This window comes from Psittacula echo, assembly GCF_963264785.1.
Source record: "Psittacula echo genome assembly, chromosome: 32".
NCBI classification, from domain to species: domain Eukaryota; kingdom Metazoa; phylum Chordata; class Aves; order Psittaciformes; family Psittacidae; genus Psittacula; species Psittacula echo.
Genome location: NC_137767.1, coordinates 126,871 through 133,681, shown reverse-complemented (window position 1 = coordinate 133,681; position 6,811 = coordinate 126,871).

The following is a 6,811-nucleotide window of genomic DNA, read 5'->3' as shown; positions in this document are numbered from 1 at the left end:
CCCCCATAGCCCCATAGCCCCCATAGCCCCCATAGCCCCCATAGCCCCATAGCCCCATAACCCCCATAGCCCCAATAGCCCCCATAGCCCCCATAGCCCCATAGCCCCCATAGCCCCCATAGCCCCATAGCCCCCCATAGCCCCCATAGCCCCCATAGCCCCCATAGCCCCCATAGCCCCATAGCCCCCCATAGCCCCATAGCCCCCATAGCCCCCATAGCCCCATAGCCCCCATAGCCCCCCATAGCCCCATAGCCCCCATAGCCCCATAGCCCCCATAGCCCCCATAGCCCCATAGCCCCCCATAGACCCCCATAGCCCCTATAGCCCCTATAGCCCCCATAGCCCCCATAGCCCCCATAGCCCCCATAGCCCCCATAGCCCCTATAGCCCCCATAGCCCCCATAGCCCCCCATAGCCCCCCATAGCCCCCCATAGCCCCATAGCCCCCCATAGCCCCATAGCCCCCATAGCCCCATAGCCCCCATAGCCCCATAGCCCCCATAGCCCCATAGCCCCCATAGCCCCATAGCCCCATAGCCCCCCATAGACCCCCATAGCCCCTATAGCCCCTATAGCCCCTATAGCCCCCATAGCCCCCATAGCCCCCATAGCCCCCCATAGCCCCCATAGCCCCCCATAGCCCCCCATAGCCCCCCATAGCCCCATAGCCCCCCATAGCCCCATAGCCCCCATAGCCCCCATAGCCCCATAGCCCCCATAGCCCACCATAGCCCCCATGCCCCCCATAGCCCCATAGCCCCCATAGCCCCCATAGCCCCCATAGCCCCATAGCCCCCATAGCCCCCATAGCCCCCCATAGCCCCCCATAGCCCCATAGCCCCCATAGCCCCCATAGCCCCATAGCCCCATAGCCCCCCATAGCCCCATAGCCCCCATAGCCCCCATAGCCCCATAGCCCCCATAGCCCCCATAGCCCCCATAGCCCCCATAGCCCCATAGCCCCCATAGCCCCATAGCCCCATAGCCCCCATAGCCCCCATAGCCCCCATAGCCCCCATAGCCCCATAGCCCCCATAGCCCCATAGCCCCATAGCCCCATAGCCCCATAGCCCCATAGCCCCCCATAGCCCCATAGCCCCCCATAGCCCCCATAGCCCCCATAGCCCCCCATAGCCCCCATAGCCCCATAGCCCCATAGCCCCCCATAGCCCATAGCCCCCCATAGCCCCCATAGCCCCATAGCCCCCCATAGCCCCCATAGCCCCCCATAGCCCCCATAGCCCCCATAGCCTCTCACCCTGATGGGGCAGTGGCTGCGGAACACCGCCGGGGGGCGCCAGTGCACGGAGCCATCGGGGGTGACGACGGCGCGGACGTCCAGGGACACCCCGAACTCCCCATCATTGCTGGGGACCCATGGGACCCATTGACACCCATGGGACCCATTGACACCCATGGGACCCCATTGACACCCAAGGGAACCCATTGACACCCAATGGAACCCATTGACACCCATGGGACCCATTGACACCCATGGAACCCCATTGACACCCATGGGACCCATTGACACCCATGGAACCCATTGACACCCAAGGGACCCCATTGACACCCATGGAACCCATTGACACCCAAGGGACCCCATTGACACCCAAGGGACCCCATTGACACCCATGGGACCCATTGACACCCATGGAACCCATTGACACCCAAGGGACCCCATTGACACCCATGGGACCCCATTGATACCCATGGGACCCATTGACACCCAAGGGAACCCATTGACACCCATGGGACCCCATTGACACCCAAGGGAACCCATAGACACCCATGGGACCCATTGACATCCATGGAACCCATTGACACCCATGGGACCCCATTGACACCCATGGAACCCATTGACACCCATGGGACCCCATTGACACCCATGGAACCCATTGACACCCATGGGACCCATTGACACCCATGGAACCCATTGACACCCAAGGGACCCCATTGACACCCATGGGACCCCATTGACACCCAAGGGAACCCATTGACACCCAAGGGACCCCATTGACACCCATGGGACCCCATTGACACCCAAGGGAACCCATAGACACCCATGGGACCCATTGACACCCATGGAACCCATTGACACCCATGGGACCCATTGACACCCATGGAACCCCATTGACACCCAAGGGACCCCATTGACACCCATGGAACCCATTGACACCCAAGGGACCCCATTGACACCCATGGAACCCCATTGACACCCAAGGGAACCCATTGACACCCATGGGACCCCATTGACACCCATGCAACCCCATTGACACCCAAGGGACCCCATTGACACCCATGGGTCCCCATTAACCCCTATGGAACCTCCCATTACCCCCCGTTACCCTTATAGGACCCCTCAGGACCTCCCATAACTCCCATGGGGCACTCCCAAGAACCCCCATAGCCCCCATTGCCCCCCATTGCCCCATAGCCCCCCATAGCCCCCATAGCCCCATAGCCCCCCATTGCCCCATAGCCCCCCATAGCCCCCATCACCCCATAGCCCCATAGCCCCCATTGCCCCCCATTGCCCCATAGCCCCCCATAGCCCCCATAGCCCCATAGCCCCCCATTGCCCCATAGCCCCCCATAGCCCCCATCACCCCATAGACCCCCATTGCCCCATAGCCCCCCATAGCCCACATCACCCCATAGACCCCCATAGCCCCATAGCCCCCCATAGCCCACATCACCCCATTGCCCCCCAAAGCCCCCCATAGCCCCCATCACCCCATAGCCCCCCATAGCCCCATAGCCCCCCATAGCTCCCATCACCCCATAGCCCCCCATTGCCCCATTGCCCCCCATAGCCCCCCATAGCCCTCATCACCCCATAGCCCCCCATAGCCCCCATCACCCCATAGCCCCCCATAGCCCCATCACCCCATAGCCCCCCATTGCCCCATAGCCCCCCATAGCCCCCCATAGCCCCATAGCCCCCATCACCCCATAGCCCCCCATAGCCCCCCATAGCCCCATAGCCCCCATCACCCCATTGCCCCCCATAGCCCCCCATAGCCCCCATCACCCCATAGCCCCATAGCCCCCATAGCCCCATAGCCCCCATAGCCCCATAGCCCCCCATAGCCCCATCACCCCATAGCCCCCCATTGCCCCATAGCCCCCCATAGCCCCCCATAGCCCCATAGCCCCCATCACCCCATAGCCCCCCATAGCCCCCCATAGCCCCATAGCCCCCATCACCCCATTGCCCCCCATAGCCCCCACATAGCCCCCATCACCCCATAGCAGCATAGCCCCCATAGCCCCATAGCCCCCATAGCCCCATAGCCCCCATAGCCCCATCACCCCATAGCCCCCATAGCCCCCATAGCCCCCATCACCCCATAGCCCCCATAGCCCCATAGCCCCCCATAGCCCCCATCACCCCATAGCCCCCCATAGCCCCATAGCCCCCATAGCCCCCCATAGCTCCCATCACCCCATAGCCCCCATCACCCCATAGCCCCCCATAGCCCCCATAGCCCCCATCACCCCATAGCCCCCATAGCCCCATAGCCCCCCATAGCCCCATCACCCCATAGCCCCCCATCACCCCATAGCCCCCCATAGCCCCCATAGCCCCCATCACCCCATAGCCCCCATAGCCCCATAGCCCCCATAGCCCCCATCACCCCATAGCCCCCCATAGCCCCATAGCCCCCCATAGCCCCCCATAGCCCCCATCACCCCATAGCCCCCCATAGCCCCCATCACCCCATAGCCCCCCATCGCCCCATAGCCCCCCATAGCCCCCCATAGCCCCCATCACCCCATAGCCCCCCATAGCCCCATAGCCCCCCATAGCCCCCCATAGCCCCCATCACCCCATAGCCCCCCATAGCCCCCATCACCCCATAGCCCCCCATAGCCCCATAGCCCCCATAGCCCCCCATAGCCCCCATCACCCCATAGCCCCCCATAGCCCCCATCACCCCATAGCCCCCCATCGCCCCATAGCCCCCCATAGCCCCCCATAGCCCCATAGCCCCCCATCGCCCCCCCGTACTTGTTGTCCAGCCCCACATCCGGCAGCCAGAGCAGCTCCGCCGGGACCCGCAGCAGGCGCAGCCCCCCATGGAGCCGCGGCTCCCACTGCAGGCGGGGGTCCCGCCAGCGCTGGGGGGGGCGTCAGGGGGGCAGCGACCCCCCAGGCACCGCTACGGGACCCCCAATGCACCCCTATGGGAACCCTATGGGACCCCCAATGCACCCCCATGGGACCCCCAATGCACCCCTATGGGAACCCTATGGGACCTCCAATGCACCCCTATGGGAACCCTATGGGACCCCCAATGCACCCCTATGGGACCCCCAATGCACCCCTATGGGAACCCTATGGGACCCCCAATGCACCCCTATGGGACCCCCAATGCACCCCTATGGGAACCCTATGGGACCCCCAATGCACCCCTATGGGACCCCCAATGCACCCCTATGGGAACCCTATGGGACCCCCAATGCACCCCTATGGGACCCCCAATGCACCCCTATGGGAACCCTATGGGACCCCCAATGCACCCCTATGGGACCCCCAATGCACCCCTATGGGAACCCTATGGGACCCCCAATGCACCCCTATGGGACCCCCAATGCACCCCTATGGGAACCCTATGGGACCCCCAATGCACCCCTATGGGACCCCCAATGCACCCCCATGGGAACCCTATGGGACCCCCCAATGCACCCCCATGGGACCCCCAATGCACCCCTATGGGAACCCTATGGGACCCCCAATGCACCCCTATGGGACCCCCAATGCACCCCTATGGGAACCCTATGGGACCCCCAATGCACCCCTATGGGACCCCCAATGCACCCCTATGGGAACCCTATGGGACCCCCAATGCACCCCTATGGGACCCCCAATGCACCCCTATGGGAACCCTATGGGACCCCCAATGCACCCCTATGGGAACCCTATGGGACCCCCAATGCACCCCTATGGGACCCCCAATGCACCCCTATGGGAACCCTACGGGACCCCCCAATGCACCCCTATGGGAACCCTATGGGACCCCCAATGCACCCCTATGGGAACCCTACGGGACCCCCCAATGCACCCCTATGGGACCCCCAATGCACCCCTATGGGAACCCTATGGGACCCCCCAATGCACCCCCATGGGAACCCTACGGGACCCCCAATGCACCCCTATGGGAACCCTATGGGACCCCCAATGCACCCCTATGGGAACCCTATGGGAACCCTATGGGACCCCCCAATGCACCCCTATGGGAACCCTATGGGACCCCCCAATGCACCCCTATGGGAACCCTATGGGACCCCCAATGCACCCCTATGGGAACCCTATGGGAACCCTATGAGACCCCCAATGCACCCCTATGGGAACCCTATGGGACCCCTTATGCACCCCTATGGGAACCCTATGGGACCCCCAATGCACCCCTATGGGAACCCTATGGGAACCCTATGGGACCCCCCAATGCACCCCTATGGGAACCCTACGGGACCCCCAATGCACCCCTATGGGAACCCTATGGGACCCCCAATGCACCCCTATGGGAACCCTATGGGAACCCTATGGGACCCCCAATGCACCCCTATGGGAACCCTATGGGACCCCTTATGCACCCCTATGGGAACCCTATGGGACCCCCAATGCACCCCTATGGGAACCCTATGGGACCTCCAATGCACCCCTATGGGAACCCTACGGGACCCCCAATGCACCCCTATGGGAACCCTATGGGAACCCTATGGGACCCCCAATGCACCCCTATGGGACCCCCAATGCACCCCTATGGGAACCCTATGGGACCCTCAATGCACCCCTATGGGAAACCTATGGGAACCCTATGGGACCCCCAATGCACCCCTATGGGAACCCTATGGGACCCCCCAATGCACCCCTATGGGACCCCCCAATGCACCCCTATGGGAACCCTATGGGACCCCCAATGCACCCCTGTGGGACCCCCCCATGCACCCCTAGAGTACCCCCAAGGACCCTATGGGACCCCCCCATGGCCCCCCCATTACCAGGTCGAGGAAGACCCTGGTGGTCAGCTCCTCGTGCTTCTCATCCTGGGGGGGGCACAGATGGGGGGACCCCTCCATTGGGGACCCCCCATAACCCCCATAGCCCCTGTGCCACCCCCATTGCCCCCATCACCCCTATTGTCCCCGTTGCCTCCATTACCCCCATTACCCCCATCACTCCCATTACACTCATAGCCCCCATAGCCCCCATAGCCCCATAGCCCCATAGCCCCATAGCCCCCATAGCCCCCATAGCCCCATAGCCCCATAGCCCCCATAGCCCCCATAGCCCCATAGCCCCATAGCCCCCATAGCCCCCATAGCCCCCATAGCCCCCATAGCCCCCATAGCCCCATAGCCCCCATAGCCCCCATAGCCCCCATAGCCCCATAGCCCCCATAGCCCCCATAGCCCCATAGCCCCCATAGCCCCCATAGCCCCCATAGCCCCCATAGCCCCATAGCCCCATAGCCCCATAGCCCCCATAGCCCCATAGCCCCATAGCCCCATAGCCCCCATAGCCCCCATAGCCCCCATAGCCCCATAGGCCCCATAGCCCCCATAGCCCCCATAGCCCCATAGCCCCCATAGCCCCCATAGCCCCATAGCCCCCATAGCCCCCATAGCCCCCATAGCCCCATTGCCCCATAGCCCCCATAGCCCCATAGCCCCCATAGCCCCCATAGCCCCATAGCCCCCATACCCCCCATAGCCCCCATAGCCCCCATAGCCCCATAGCCCCCATAGCCCCATAGCCCCCATACCCCCCATAGCCCCCATAGCCCCATAGCCCCCATAGCCC